Source organism: Bidens hawaiensis, unplaced genomic scaffold, assembly GCF_021521415.1.
Source record: "Bidens hawaiensis isolate Kalapana, Puna unplaced genomic scaffold, B.hawaiensis_p1.1 tig00001206_1, whole genome shotgun sequence".
Taxonomy (NCBI): Eukaryota; Viridiplantae; Streptophyta; class Magnoliopsida; order Asterales; family Asteraceae; genus Bidens; species Bidens hawaiensis.
The window spans coordinates 2020223-2037349 of NW_027491069.1; positions in this window are offsets into that span (position 1 = coordinate 2020223).

A 17127-nucleotide genomic window follows, 5' to 3' on the forward strand; every position below is an offset into this window, starting at 1 on the left:
GGGCCATCGATGTGACAGGCCCATTTCCCACAGCAGCAGGAAATGTTCAGTTCCTAGTGGAAGCCATCGACTACTTCACCAAGTGGATAGAAGCAAAACCCTTAGCCCAAACAACCGCGAAACATATCAAAAAATTTATTTGGGAATTTATTATTTGTCGTTTTGGACTTCCACAGAATTTGGTGAGCGATAACGGCACCAACTTTGCTGACAAGAAGCTACAACAGTGGCTGAAAGAACTTCAAATCACCCACACCTTTACCTCAGTGGCACACCCGCAAGGTAATGGTGAGGTGGAAAGAGCAAATAAGAGCATCGTCGAAGGCATAAAGAAAAGACTCTTGGAACACAAGTCCGGCTGGGTGGACGAGCTTCCGCACGTCCTTTGGGCAAACAGAACGCTGAAGAAGGCCAGTACGGGAGAAACCCCGTTCAGTCTCACTTATGGCACTGAAGCTATGGTCCCGGTCGAAATTGGTTTACCCTCACCAAGGGTCTTGATTCAGCCAGAAGACAATGATGCGGAAAGACAGTTAGACCTTATGCTAACCGAGGAGCGCAGAGACTTAGCCGCAGTGCGTGAAGAGAACTACAAGCGACAAATGCAAAAGTACTACAACACGCGGGTAAAACTCTGCAACTTCAATGTAGGAGACTACATACTGCGTAACAACGAGGCTTCGAACCAAGAACGCCCAGGAAAGCTGGCTCCGGTCTGGGAAGGGCCATACATTATCAAAGAAGTTCTGGGAAAGGGCGCATACCGGCTCGAAAGGCTCGATGGCACTCCCATCCCAAGAACATGGAATGGAGCTCAATTACGCAAATGTTATATGTAGATCAATTCCAAACTTGTAAAGAAAAGGCCTAGAGCCACTTCTAATGGAAATGATTCTCCTTTCACAATGTGTTGATAGCCTTACCTTTATACTTATGAACTTCCCACACTGATGTGCCGGTATTCACCGCATAAATAGGGGAAGAAGTAACTCGTTACGTGTGGAAGGCGGTAAAACCCGCATAAACACAACGGTAAAAATTTCAAGTTTTAAGGAAAACCTCCACGCAGGTCAGATGTAAGTGAAGTTTAGCCATCCTTGTAAGTGCAAGTGACGGTCTTACCCGCACAATCACGAACAAGGAGGCAATACTTCAACCTATTATCTACCACGTCCAAAGGTTAACTTATTCTGAACACTTAGAAAATTTCAAAGGAAAAGATGAGGAAAACTTCCACGCAGGTCAGATATAAGTAAAGTTAAGCCATCCTACTAAGTGTAAGTGACGGTCTTACCCTCACAATCATGAAAGAGGAAGCGAAACAAACTTATAATTTGCCACGTTAAAAAGTTAACTTATCTAAGTACTAAAGAAATTGCTAAGTTAGATCAAAACATGCGTAAAATAAACAAGGCAAAGAATTAACACAATCTTTATTCCATCAAAATTCAAATATTACAAAGATTGCTGGGTGCATACCCGCATACAAAAGAAGCTATACAAAAGCAAAAATCTACGCTAATGGTGGAAAGGGATCTTCAGGATCATGCTTCAGGACCACTTCCACTTGGACCCGCACCATCAGCAGAGCGTGGCGGTTCAAGGAAAGCTTTGAGGATAGCTAGCCCATCATCAGCAGCAGCGACTTTGTTTACCTTCTCCACCACCGGATGCGGGAAGGCGGCATACTGATTCACTGCTTGGTCATAAACAGCTTCAGTATCCACATCATACAAAGGGAAGTTGGAAGGCGGGATGCCTTTCTCAACAAACCCTAGACCAAGCAGGAAGCCGGCCTTTTCCCCATCCTCATGAGAAGCGTTGAGGGCTGTGCTCATAGCATCGTCATAAGACGTCTCCGTGAAGACCCGATGCACAACCTACAAAAAGAAAAAAAATACAAGTATCAAAACCTTTTCTATTTGCAAAGAAAAGCGTAAAGACATGAAAAGCTTACCTGAGACAACGCTTCTCGAAGAAGCCATTCCTTGGCAACCAGAGCTTCTTGGAGGGCGGCTTGAGCTTGGGTACAGGTGCATTCGGCTTCACTTTTATTCAGGTTGGCAAGCAACACTTCCTTTGCAGCAGCCTCTTCGACGCCCTTTAGCTTCCGCTCAGTGTGGTCAAGCACGCCCCTCTGGTCCAGGATCTCTTGGAGCTTCTTCGCGTCCTCCATCGCCAAGGCATCATGAGCCTGTTGGAGCGCCTCTAATTTAGCTTTAAGTTCCTCATTCTCGAGGCGTAGAGGCTCAGCAACAGCTTCAGCCTTGGTGGCCCTTTCAGTTGCGTTCCTAGCAGTTTCCTTAGCCAGCCGAAGCTGTTCGTTAACAGCTTGGGCAGCCTTGGAACGGGCCTCGAGACGGGCCCGAACCTCAACTTCAAGGGCCTTGAACGCCTTCTCCTTCTCCGCAGCCGCGGCGGAGAGCCTCCTATTCTCCTCCCGGACAGCCCGCGCCTGAGCTACTTCTTGAATGCGAGCTGCTTTTAACTTGTCGTTTTCACGACAAAGCAGCTCGACGCGCGGCTGCATCCGGGCCAGGAGAACCCGAAGCTCATTGGTTAGCCTACCCTCCTGGTAGCTAGCCATGGCTTCCCCCAACGCACCACTGGGAGCTGCGTGACGAGCCCACTCCACGCACTCCACAGGTGTGAAGGGTTGTTCCTCGGCGGATGTTCCATCGAGGAACATACACTTCATTGGAATCCGACACTGCAAAAAACAAAAAGCAGTTAGGAAAAGATGATATATAAAAAAAAAAAAAAAATAGGCCAAAAGAACCCTACGCACCTGTAGGGTCAATAACAGGCCGATAGCCGCCAAACCCATCACCTGAACCCAAGGGAAATCCGTCCAAGAGGTCAGGTAGATGGGAAGGAGGCAGAGGTTGGCGAGAAGCCCCATGCATACCTGAAGGATCGGCCGTCGTTGCCGATGACGGAGGAGGCATGGTGAAGGCCGCCGCAGTCGCCGCTGCGGAATCCGCAGCAAAAGTAACCGCCGGCTCAGTGAAAGATGCGGTAAAAATGGCACTGACAGCCGGCGGTGATGTCATCACAGCTGGAACAGTTGGCTCAATGGAGTGAGCAACTGAACCAGCGGAAGCAGGCGCAGCCGCCTGGGTCGTCGCCTCAGGTAGGCTGACCAAGCCTACCGTCATGGGCGGGGGGGTACTCCTCCGCGCTCCACCCTGGAATGCGTCAACATCCACGCCTGCACAAAGAAGATAAGTATTAATGATGGAAAACTATGAAGTTAAAAATAAAGTTTGTACTTACGGGTTTTCTTGAGCCTAAAAGTGCGGACAGGCGGGGATGAACCAGATGGAGCCGGCCTCTTCACGCCGCTCACCGTCATCCTGGGCTCTCCGGAGGTAACAGTCGTCGCAGCCTCCGGAGCGGTGGTCTTATCACCACCGGGGTTCCCCGCCACCTCCTCGCTCTCGGCCTCTGAGTCAGACCGAGGCATCGGATCGGCAGTGGAGGCCACCTTCTCCTTCCCCTTCCCGCCGGCAGCCTTCTTCTTCCGCACCAACGGAGGACCATCTGCGGATTCCTCATCAGAACATAAGATTAGAGGAATTCCAGCAGAGGTTTCAACATTGAGGGGTCGAGGGTTGAATAGCGCCTTACCTGGCCGCCTGGCGCTCAGGATCTCGTGGCCTAGCGGGTAGACCTCCACGAACCGATCCGCCGTTTGTTCTAGGATGGGCAACTCGTTCTCGTCTAGAGCGCGAGTACCCATCCGAGCGGGACTGTCAGCCTCCCGCGGATACAGGAGCGACTGCAAGTCGTTCCCCTCTGAAATAAACAGGAAAGAAGTTAGAAGAGATTCTAAATCAACAAAAAGAAACAGAGCATACCGTAAGGAACAGAGTTCAAACCGTATTCGAGGACGATCGGGACCTTTCGCGCTTCCGCATCCTTCCACACCCGGCTCATCCCGAGCATCACCATCCCGGACTCCGCAAACCGGTAAACCGGAGATTGGACTCGGGATATCTTCGAGAACCATTCCGCCTCCTGGTAGTTGGAGGCGTGAAGGCTTGGGAGAGCTTGCCCATTTTTAAATTTCATGGCAAGGGGGATGGCGCGAGCGGAGATGTAGAAGAACTCCCGCTTCCACGAACGAAGACTGCGCTCGGTTGCGCAAATCTTCAAACCCTTGATTCGGGTTATCAGCGTATACCACCCCTGGATGCACCTCCAAGAGTAGAAGGTCATCAGGCGGTCGACGAAGGGCTCAATGCCCAGAATCCGGCACACCCACTCGAAGTGGCGAATCTTCGCGATCGCCATCGGGTGCACCTCGGTCAGGTGCACACCGTGCCTCTCCAGGACACGGTACACAAACTTTGTCAACGGGAACCTAAGATTCCCATAGACAAAGAATGCAGCATATACCCCGATCTTGCCTCTGGGGGCATCATACACCGTCTGATGGGGTTCAGGAAACTCAGGCTCGAGAGATTAGAGCATGAACTTCCTGACGATGTACTGATATAGATCGACAGGCAGAGCACACTGGCACTCGCCAGCAGTACTCTTGTCATCGGCGTACACCCCAGCCTCCTGGGCTGTAGACTCAAGATCGTGAGACGACATCTTGCAGATATGAAAGAAGAAAACGATTTCAAGAGAATGCTCGACTGAAAAGATGAGTATTCGCCGGAAATCGTTTTGAAGATGAAGAGAAAAGTGAAAGTGTGGATTACAAAGAACCCTCTCCCCCTTTATATACTAATCGCAATTAATGCGATGAATTTAATGCGGAAGAGAGAGAAATCGAAGGTGCAATGAAACTATGACACGTGGCAAAAAGCAAGCTGGCAACAGCTGTTGAAAGGACGCGTACCATTAATTTCGCGGCCACGCGCCCGAAAAATCGCGCCCACGCGCCTGAAAAAGCGTCTGGAATGACCATGTACTGTCACGTCACCATAACTTCCTGCACGTCCTGACACAGTCAGAAGAAACCGTCGCACGACGTTTCAGAGGTTTGGACTGTTCTTATCCTTTCACCAACTCTTCGAATTTCCAAAAATTTCAAAAAGATTCAAAAGTAAGCGGGAAAATACCCCTTACCTTGGCAACCAAGTAACTGTAAGACAGGTGCGGGTACAGTGTCAAGGCAAAACCCTTCACATACTTAGCACCCGCAGGGAATTGACGCCAGGAATGCCTTGGAAGTAACCATAAGACGAGTGCGGGTACAGTGTCAAGGCAAAACCCTTCACATACTTAGCACTCCGCAGGGAATTCAAACCAGGAAGGATCTTCTGGGCCACGCTTGGGAAACGGGAATAACATCCCCGCATAGCGGGAACGTCGAGAACTACATTGTTTGATGATCCAAGATGGAATTGGTAGTTTTAACATAATTGATCACTATGTTCAAAACTACCAAAACCTCATGGAGAATCCATACAAGTGGGACTCAACGCTCCTGACTTGCGAGGAGGTTACAGACCTACCCGCATCATACCCAAAGATCAAGCAGGAAAGTCGGGAAATTCTGCAAGTGACATTAGGACTTCCGCGGGAAGAATCCCCATGGAAAACCTTAAAACTAAACCCTTTTCAAAACCCTTTGCTTAAGTCCAAAAGTTCACCTCACTTTATTAAACATTCATGAGAAGAACATTGGACTGGGGGGACTTGAAGAGGTAGGTCCCAGCAGAGCCCAGTTGGACCCGCATGACTCACCTTGAAGAGAGACGTCTGCGCAGAAACCAACTGGATCCGCAGGACCCACCATGCTCAGAGACGTGACGTCCTTACGAAAAGTACGCAAGCTGTTCCCGCAGGAAAAGCCTCCCAATGGTGAAGTACTCCGCCTGTCCCCGCAGCTGCGGATACAAGCCATCAGGGAAGGCTACCCGCACTGATAGCAAGGCTACACGCACAAGGCACTAACTCTTGCTACTTCAGTAGTCACCTGAAGGAATGAGCAAGGCGGGAATACTCCCGCCCAAATGAGCCAGTCTGTATGCTTCTGGAAGATCTTTTGTACTATACCTACCAAGGTATGGGCAAAACAGACGATCTGGCCAGACGCCTATGAACCAATCACAGGGTGACAGCTCACCGACAACAGTACGAAGAGGTGCACCCTCTAGCACTGTTTGTCACTATTAGCCGCTGCCTACTCACCAACCCTTACTGTGGGACGTGCGCAGCCTACAGTTGGTGGAACAGTGCATAGCCGGCAGTAAAGGAACAGTATACAGCCGACCTTGTCACTGTCGGCCGCAGCCTATCCACCAACCAGCATGGCTTGTGCGTAGCCCACTGTTGGTAGAACAGGAATACTATTCAGCCGGCTGTACCTTCTAGGAAACCTACCTTCAGCTATAAATACTCCAACTCCTTGGAATGGTAAGGACATCATCTGATATCTCATTATCTTATCTTATCTAGCAATCTCTCAATATACACTTATATTCAGAGCAATCTAGTCTGATTCTCACGCCGGAGGGTGGTCACAAGGAGGAACCCCCCCCCCCTTCTCAGTGACGAGCTTACGGTGTCTGTTTTGCAGGTCACCTGAAGAACAACCTTCTCTGCTGGACCTCATCCTCGTGGGAAACATTACTTAACCCCCAGATTATCCGTAATCTGCCCCGGGTCACTTAGTGTTTCTTCAGAGTTTTAACCCGGTTTGTGCACCTCTACCTATGACAGTATCACATGTACAAGATTAATGATTATAACATGTTTCACCTTCTAAACGGGAATTAATCAACATAGATTGTCAATTAGTCGTATGTATAGGAGATCTTTTAACAAAAAGTCAACTATAGCATATAATAAAATAGCTAGTGAAAATGTTATTGCGTAGATACTAATGTCGTCTACAAATTACAATAAAAAAAGGGGGATTCTATTAAAGAAAGAGAATAATTCACATTCAATACATATTATTATGAATTATTCTTTCCCACCAACAAGTTCATCATATTTATGGAATGTCCATAATTGCATCAATTTTGATATGTAACCGTATATTGTAATTTCCTTCATTCATGCTTTCTCTTTGTATTTAAACGTATCACCATGAATGAGAAAGATAACATTTTACACAATAATATGTATTTCTTATAGATTCTTGTTATTTGTTTTAACCAAAGTTGAATGCAATCTTAATTTGGGGTTATTTTAGAACTCAACGAACTCCTAGCAATTAGGAGCACTTGACCTTTTCCTTTTGTACAAGGACACTGTCACTCATACATATATCGGAGGCTTTTCTTTAATTAGTTTGCATATTTACCAGATATAGTAAAAAGAAGGTTGAATCCGAATTGGATGGTATTGTTTAAGTAATTAGTTTATATATATAAATATCCATTAATGCCTGCTTACAAGTTCATAATTCACAGACAATCACTCGTTTTCGTTTATTTGCATCCCAAACAACCATGGCAAACCCTGATTTATCGTCTCTAATGTTCACGTGTCTCATCATTTCATCACTTTCTTTGATCATGACATGCAACGCCCATGTATTCGGATTTGGTACGCCCAATATCTTGGTTATTTTGTGGCAAAGAAATGAATATGTACGTTCATTACCAATTTGGAAACGTTTACACACTTGTATTGGATCTACATTAATTTGTACGTGTGAACAAGGATTATGATATTTGGTATGCCAAAAGAAACACAATATGAAAAAACTTAGTTAAAATTATTTTCAAAAGAATTGAAAATTTGTTTCAAGAAAGGCAAAATTCTTTGCATCTTTTTAAACACACAAGAAACTATGCTCTAGGTTTGCCAATATATCTTTATTACAAAGTTTTACATTGCAATCAAATGTTTAGATCATGATCTGGTCATTTCAATTAACCATTCAAATTTACATATTGTATTCGTTTACATATCGCAAACCCACAAAACCACCAATTCAAGAGACTGCTAATCGTTTTCGAATTTATTGCAATGCAATGCAATGCGTGCAGGCGACCCTGAATTCAGCTACGAAGGCACGTCGTCAGATGGACCAAAGAAATGGGGATCTCTTACTTCGAAATGGGCATCTTGCTCCAGTGGGAAATCGCAGTCTCCTATTGATATTGACTCGAAAAATGCAAAAGATCAACCAAATGACTTGAAAAAGGATTACAAGGAAGCCCCTGCCACACTTTTTAATAAAGGCCATAATATTTTGGTATGCTCACTTCTACTTAACAATAGGCACACACACAGCATGTTATAACAGACCTAATCATTGCCATTGCTATTAACTTATTATTGTTTCAAATTTTGTATCTTGTTAGGTTCAATGGCAAGGAGATGCAGGAGGAATAGAAGTGAATGGTTCAACATACAAGCTAGTTCAATGCCATTGGCATACTCCTTCTGAGCACACCCTTGATGGGAAGAGGTACGTGTTTTGTAGCAAGTGTTATCATCTTCATATGGACACATTCAATTCCTTCGATCCCTAAACTTCACCCTGCATGCTTTATATAGCTATGACGCGGAACTACATTTCGTTCATAGCAATGACATGAAACACTTGGCGGTTATTGGCGTTCTTTACCAAGTTGGAACGGCGGATCCCTTCATTGAACAGGTATTTACTTTCTTTATAGACACTACACCAATTTAACTCTACAGTGGCGAAATGTTTAAGAGTTACAGCGACGACAAGTCAGCAAAACAAAAAAACTATTTTTGCTTGAGTGACGACAAGTCGTTAGAACATTGTTTCATTCAACTGCCTAAATTTCCTTCCACCCCACCATATGTCTCATATTATAAGAAAAACAAAAGAAGAACATTGGTTATAGCAACAACATATCGTTGGAATAAGGTTTCATTTAGGCGTCAAAACTTTCGACCATCAGGCCAACCAATATACCGATGACTTGTCGTCGCAAAAGAATTTGACTGATCAAAAATCTCAGAAACAATATAATGACAAATTGTCATCGCTAAAAGCCCCTTAATACCGATGACATGTGCCTTTGCCATAGTCGTGAGCACATGATCAAATTCATAAAGGCAAGTCAAATATTTATTTTGATAGAATGGTTGATGCGTTTTAGCTAAAACACATCAACCATTAACTTCTAATAGTGTCATGTATAAAAGTGTATCTTGTATGCAGATGACTGCGAGCAAGTTCAAAGGGCTTGATGCGAGTGGAAGTGATTTGGGGAACGTAAGTGCAGCTGACGCAACAAGTAGCAAAAAGTATTTCAGATATGGTGGTTCACTTACAACTCCTCCATGCTCAGAGGGTGTCACTTGGACAGTTGCAGAAGATGTCAAAACTATTTCAAAGGATCAAATTGATTTGCTCAAAGGGGCTGTTGATCATGTAATTAAGTCTTCTTTTTTCCTTTATTTTTAAGACTTCCTGATCAAAATATCTTGCCACACATTATAGAGTTCAACTTAAAAAAATAGTATCAAAAACTTAAAATACAGTCACAATTTCATATTTTCCTATGATTTTGCTTAACTATTGTTTGGTTAACCTTCTAGGAATTTGAAAAGAATGCAAGGCCTGTTCAAGAACTTAATGGAAGAACGGTTACGCAATTTGAAGACGGGTACGTTCTCATACTACTTATTGATTATAATAAGCTAGTAAACTTATCCACTTTGAATAAAATTTATATCAAATCGTTCATAGGTAAAAATAAGAACGTCACAAAAGTATTTTTGGAATTTTTTTCTCATGTAACGAAAAGATAAAACGTAACCTACCTAATTTAACATGTGCTAAAAACTATAGTTAAATAAAAAATTACTAAATACAGCATTTTAAAAAGTCATTTTTTTAGCATTTTTTTAGTTTTAACAAGATCATTAGAACATGTTGGGACTCTTTCACGATATCATATTTCTATGTTTATTCTCAATACTTAGCGTCTGATTACAATGGGTTTGCTTGCAGGACCTCCGGAGCGGAATCATCATCAGCACTACAGATATGGAGTGGAATCATGGTCTTGGTTCAAATTTATGTTTTATTTTTATTTTAAGTAATAGCGTTTGCGTGTTTAGGATTTGGCTTCCAGTCCATGCATGTTCGGTTTTGCGGTATGAATTTTTGGAATAAGAGAATAATAATTTAGTTATTTGGCAGTGTATTGTATTAATTTGTATAAGCAAAGAGAAACAATGAGAAATAAAAAAAAATGATGGAGACACTATTTATAAAACAATCACCCTTCGTATTATTATGTCGGTGATGAAGACCTTAATTTTAAGGAAGAGTTCTCAAAATGAAAATTTGACCGATCATCTCAAAATAACATTGCCTCTTCAAATTCTAAAGTAAAAAAAAAAAAGAAAATGCATCTTTGGCACACATTTGGTGTGTGACATGCGGTGCGAAAAAACCTTGGAAGATAAATGCACTTCACATGTACTTTTTATACGAAATGTAAAAATATAAAAATAAAATTCTCCAATGTCGTTTTTGCACAGTGCATGACCACACATTTGATGTGTCCATGAGAACACTCGTTGTGGGGCGTGGTGGAGGAGTGAGAAGGGCACCGTGGAGGAGGAAACACCGCCAGGGGGCATGGTGGAGGCGGGAGCGGAGGGAAGAGTGGCCATTCAGACGACCGGTGTCATTGTAGAGCTCTCTCTTCCTCTCTCACGTACACATATATATATATATATATATATATATATATATATATATATATATATTGGGGCGCCCGGGGCATTAAACCATAGCGGGACGGGCTTCGATGTCCCTTTTTTACGAGGCGATGACGTGGCACTGTTGAGGGGCTTCGAAAGCCCCCACCATAGCAGATAGCCTGAGAGTATTTAGTATAAAGTGGACACGTGGAGTGTTTTCCAACACAGTACAATCATTTGGAGATTTGAAAATTGACTTGAAATATTAGTAGTTCATTAAGGAGACTATATTTAACATACATATCCGTTAATTATTTTTAGTCCTTAAACAATCATGATTTAAGACAACGGAGAATTAAGAATGAAGAATTGACACCAAAGATTAAAGATGATATAAACAACTACAAGTCCAACCCATTGTGAATCAAGACAGTGTTTAAAGAATTATAATGGAAAGTTTTTATAAACTTAGATGAATATTTATAAAACTATTTAAACAAATTGTTTAATAAACTAGAATTAACTCTTGAAAGAATAATTTCACTTAATGAATGTCTTTCATTTAAATATACTTAGAAGACTTAACTTAGATGGAAATGGTTAAGTTAAATGCATGAAAGAAATGCATAGTGATGTGGATATGTGTCACAGCCCCCGACCCTATACCTCGTTAGGAAAGCCGTGAATATCGAGCGGTGGTATTGGTGTTTATTAAAATAATTTTCAGCGTTATATTTTATCAGGATCGTATCCAGAAAAAGTTATCAGAGTTATAAAAACACCATAATTCTTATTTTATAAACTGAGAATAAAACCTATATTTATACAAACATAAGTTTTACAGGGATAAACCCTAATTTACAAAACATATTTCATTATTCTGGTGACAAGCCACTTATTTAACCTGAAGGCCCGCATGCATAATTCATGTGTCTCTAACAAGTCACCTGAAACATGTTTAAAAGTTATTTCTGGTGAGTACATTCATTTATAAACGACACATTTTTACAGTTACAACATTAAGATGTTTTTACACCTGCCTGCTTGGTACTATCACTCGACAATATCCGTGACTGTGGTCATATTACTTATTGGCTAATACTTGACAAATAAGTAACGTGTAACAGCCCATTAGGCAAGCCTTGTATACAAAAGCCACAATACCAACAGTAACAATCCTGTAAGTCTACGGAGACTTAATCATTGTAATGTAATTAAAACCCTTTGAAAATATATTGAAAAAATTTGGACTATCTGTCATGAGTTTAATAAGTTTAAAATCATCATGACAGTATTGGAAAACCAGTTGTCTCACGAAAATATGAGTTATACAAAAAATTGTATGTCTCACCTTGAAAGTTTATAAACAGAGAGCTTCTAGGTATTAATCACCTCGTTAAACACAATGTAGTATTTCTAGATTAGTATAAACTCGATAATCATAATGATAATCAGGAGATTAGAAACTTTACACGATGGCACAAAGTCTTACCTTGTTCAGGCAGAGCCTTTGGATTCGTATATAAAGCTTCTTTCAATCAGACTGGTTACGACTACTCAAGGGTGTTATACTGATTTGGTCTAAAACATCCATTAATAATATAAATATTTCCTAAACTTTGAGTGACTTTTGTGTTAGTATCTATTAAATATTACTCTTATTTAGCTCATATATGAATTTTAAGGGTTTTAAGAGAAAACGAGCTAAAACTTAGTATTTTTACTATTCGTCTTTGTTATTATTAAAATAATAAATATTATTATGAGAGTAACGTGTTTAGTTATATTAACAATTAATAATATTTTCTTGGTGTTTTGTTTTACAGGCTAGGTTGATATCAGCTCATAAAGATCAATTGCTCTAAACGTCTTGGTTGATATATTAGGCTACCCCTCTTAGAGTTGAACTAGTGTTTCTTCTGGTTATAATCTCTTTAAATACTGACCCATGAATGTTCTTATGGTTGTTATCGAACTTAAGTTTCAACTGTATGCACAAGAAGACCATAGATTTATTTTTGTTTTGGTTTTTTTTGTTTTAGGTCAAATCTAATTATATCTCAATAAACACTACATCGAAATACAAGGTATGTTGGTAATTAATTAACCGAGTCGGGCCTATTGGGTCTAGGCCTAAGTATCTCATTAAGTTGTTTGGTGTTAAGGGGCTTTAGGGTTTAATTAAGATAACTTGTTAGACAAGTTGGGTTAGCTTTATAAATACATCAACCAAGTTAGGGTTATGTATTATGAAAGTTATTGTAATAAGGTTTTTTAATTTATATTTTCCTGGTTATAATAAAAGTCAGATTATTCTATATTGTTCGTTAATTATCGTTTATCAATCTTGAATTGGTATCAGAGCCCGGTTCAAGACCGTGATAATTAACGAATCAGTCAACGAAGAAGGTATTTCGATCCAAGCCGTCGCCGCCAGCAGATCTGCAATAACTGACCGAGCATCCGGGTCAATCGCAAGTCGTCGCCACCGCCAAGAAGAAGAGAAACCGAGTTGCCGTTGCTCTCGATTGAACGAGTTAGGTTCGATCTCCGCTGTCCTTATTTACATCTGATTGAATGATTTTCTGGAAGTGTTGTTTGCTTGCAGATTGGTCGAACAAGGAAGAAAACAAAAAGGTGAAGGTTTGACTTTTTGGTTTTGTTTTGTGTCCAGGAAACAGAATATTGAAAAGTGAAGGTCGGTGTGGTCCTTTATTTTGTGTGGCCATAAAATAAGCTTGCAAATCAATAAGGAATTCTTTTTTTTGTTTTTTTTTCTAAGTTCGAAAAAAAAGGAAGGAAAAGAAACATGTTTGGTTCAGATTCGACACCGCCGCCTCCAAAGGGAAAAGAGAATGTGCCGTCTTCCGTTCAATGTCCGATGCTAACTTCAACAAATTATACCATGTGGGCTATGAGGAAGAAAGTAGTCATAAGAGTTCACAAAGTTTGGGACACCATCGACCCGGGTGTCTCCGATGAAGAAAAAACGACATAGCTACGGCCTTGTTGTTTCAATCCATACCCGAAGCTTTGATTATGCAAATTGGAGATCAACAAATTGCTAAAGCCATGTGGGATTCAATTAAAACTTGACACTTAGGTGCCGAACGGGTTAGGGAAGCACGTCTCCAAACCTTGTCGATGGAATTTGATAACATGAAGATGAACGAGTCGGATTCCATAGATAACTTTGCGGGCAAGTTATCGAGCATTGCCTCGAAATCCGTTGCTCTTGGTGAAGTTATAGATGAAGCGAGGTTGGTAAAGAAGTTTCTCAAAAGTCTCCCGAGGTCGAAGTATATTCAGATGGTTGCTTCGCTTGAGCAAGTGTTGGATCTCAATAAGACGGGATTTGAAGATGTTGTAGGCCGACTCTGGGCCTATGAGGAGCGAATCCGAGAAGATATTCAAGGTGGTGACCAAGGTAAACTTTTATTCGGTAATTATGATTCATTTAAACATAGGAATTTTTAATCTAATAGGGGGCAAGGACAAGGAGGTCGAGGCCGAACTAATGGCCAAGACAACCCCTAGTACCGAACAAGGGTCATCAAGTCGGGGAAAAGAAAAGGTGAAAAAAGATCGGTCAAAGATTCTATGTTACCGATGTGATAACTTAGGTCACTTTGCATCTAGTTGCCCGGATCGAGTTTGTAAGATTCAAGAAGCAAACAAAACCGAAGCCCGTGAAAATAATGATGATGCAGCGTATATACATCAAGTTGTGTTCTTAAATGTACAAAACCAAATACCGAATACATATGAGACTGAACTGGTCGAAGATGATGTATGGTATTTGGATAATGGGGCGAGTAATCATACGACGGGAAACCGGTCATACTTTTTGGAATTGAATGAGAACATAACCGGGAGGGTTAAGTTCGGAGATGGGTCGTATGTTAAAATCAAGGGAAAATGGTTGATTTTTTTCCAAGGAAAATCGGGTGAACAAGATTTGCTAACCGAGATTTATTACATTCCGGAGTTAAAAAATAATATAATGAGTCTTGGTCAAGCAATAGAGTCCGTATGTGACATTCGGATGAAACATGATATTTTGACCATGCACGATGAGAACGGGAGGTTACTCATGAAGGTCACGAGATCCGCAAACCGGCTCTATAAGATAAGAATGAAGATTGGAGCTCTCGTGTGTTTGCAATCAAAGATCAAAGATGACGCATGGCGTTGGCATGCAAGACTTGGGCACATCAATTTCGAGTTAATGAAATTGATGGCTAAGAAGGATCTAGTACGAGGTTTACCACATGTTGAACAAGAAAATCAATTGTGTGAATCGTGTTTGGTGAGTAAACAAACTAGGCGTTCGTTTCCGGCCACAACCTCGTTTAGAGCATCCCTACCTTTGGAGTTGGTTCATGGCGATTCGTGCGGTCCAATAACCCCATCCACTATCTCCGGTAATAGGTATTTCTTTGTTATTATAGACGATTACTCACGATATATGTGTACATTTTTATTAAAGGTAAAAGGTGAAGAGTTTGAAAGTTTTAATAGGTTTAAAGCCCTAATCGAGACGGAGGCGGGTTTACCAATGAAACCTCTCCGAACCGATAGGGGAGGAGAATTCACTTCACATGATTTTAATCGGTTCTACGATGAAAGTGAATTATTTGGCATTTAACCGCTCCGCTCCGCTCCGTACACGCCACAACAAAATGGCGTGATAGAAAGACGAAACCGAACTTTAATGGGGATGGTGTGGAGTATTCTAAAGGCGATGCAGGTTCCGAATTATATGTGGGAGAAGCGGTCCGACATTCGACATTCTTAATTAATCGGGTCCCAACCCGAGTCCTAGTCGATCAAACGCCCTATGAACGTTTCAAGAAAAAGAAACTGATTATTGAGCACGTTCGAGTATTTGGGTGTGTCGCGTATGGCCGTATGCTAAGTTTGATAGTGTACACCTAAAGAAACTTGATGACAGGTCGAGACAACTTGCTTATCTCAGGTCGGAGACGAGTTCAAAAGCTTACCGTCTTTACGACCCGAACACCCGGAAAATTGTTGTTAGCCGGGACGTTGTGTTTGATGAAAATAGAGGGTGGAATTGGGTAAAGAAAGTCGAGACGAATGACTACAAGCCGGGTATGTTTATTATGGTTTGGGGGGTGGTGCGGTTGACAATGAACTGGTCAAATCGAACCCACTTTTGAAGACACGTTTGGAAGCAACCCGAATAGCCCAAGCTCCCAAACTCCATCATCGGTTCAACCCGAGTCCAGCGGTTCAGTTGAGCTGAGTCATAACGAGCCTGCTTCCTCAGCCAAATCGCAAGTTCAGTTGATGAGTAATGGGTTGCAAGTCCAATCTGGTGAAACCGAGACCCAAACGGGTCTAAGGCGTTCAACCCGAGTTTCGGTTTTACCAAGAAGGTTGCAAGAAGATTACGTGCTACATGTTAGTTCTGATTATGAGCAATTACTCTTAGCAGCAAGTGGTGAACGAGTAACTATTTTGAGGCTAAGTCAAAACAAGAATGGGTTCGTGCCATGAATCGAGATCGATTCGATTAATAAAAACAAGACGTGGAAGTTAGTTGAACTTCCAATGGGTGCTAAATGTATCGGGTTGAAGTGGGTATTCAAAATTAAAAGAAATGTAGATGGAACGATAAACAAGTACAAAGCTCGGTGGGTTTGCAAAGGGTTACGTGCAACAACCCGGGATCAATTTTGATGATGTTTTCGCTCCAATCGAGACTGTTCGGCTACTAATCGCATTAGCCGCATCTCATAGGTGGGAAATCCACAATCTTGATGTGAAAATGACTTTTGGAAGAAGGTGTGTTAGCTTCACAACCCGAAGGATACGAAAAGAAGGGCGAGGAGGCAAACGTTTACAAGTTGCCAAAAGTCTTGTGTGGGTTGAGGCAAGCTCCTCGAGCTTGGAACACAAAGCTCGATAACATCCTTAGAGATATGAAGTTTAAAAAATGTTCCAAGGAAAAGTCGGTTTACCGAAAGTCGGGCGGGAAACATTTTTTAATTGTAGCCGTTTATGTTGATGATTTATTTGTGACAGGTACAAGCTTGAGTATTATTTCTGAATTTAAGAAGGGTATGTCGACCAAGTTTGAAATGTCGGATCTCGGGAAGTTAACCTACTATCTTGGAATCGAAGTATTCCAACGAGAGGACGGGATAGTAATTTCACAAGAAGGATAAGCCAAACGAATTTTGAAGGAAACCGGCATGCAAAACTGTAATCCGGCTCAAGTCCCGATGGATCATGGTGTGAAATATTCGAAAGCGAGAATGAAGTTAAACTCGATGCAACCGAGTATCGAAAGATGGTGGGTTGCTTACGGTATTTATTACACACTCGTCCGGATATGACGTACTCTGTGGGTATTGTTAGTCGATACATGCAAAGTCCACGTGAATCTCATGGTATGGCAATACGACACCTTTTGAGATATTTGAAGAAAACGACAAGTTATGGGATCAAGTATGGGAAGAACGGGCCAAGACGACTTGTCAGGTATAG